Below are 228 nucleotides of genomic sequence, written 5' to 3' on the forward strand. Positions count from 1 at the left end.
GGGTTGCGGCACACCCCGCCCCCGCCCCGCCGGAGCCGTCGCACAAAGGCCGACATTGTGGAGGGCAGCGGGCCAGCATCGTGGCACAAGGGTGGCCATGGTGGCACCGACTCGTGGCCTGCCCCTTGCCTGATATGGGGTCAGCAACTGTTGGTGGGATCCCAGGGTCATCCGGGAGCTGCCTGCCCTGAATGATGCTTCCGGTCGGGGCATACCAGGGGTAAGGGA

Source organism: Mesitornis unicolor, unplaced genomic scaffold, assembly GCF_000695765.1.
Source record: "Mesitornis unicolor isolate BGI_N332 unplaced genomic scaffold, ASM69576v1 scaffold28686, whole genome shotgun sequence".
In the NCBI taxonomy this organism is placed as follows: Eukaryota; Metazoa; Chordata; class Aves; order Mesitornithiformes; family Mesitornithidae; genus Mesitornis; species Mesitornis unicolor.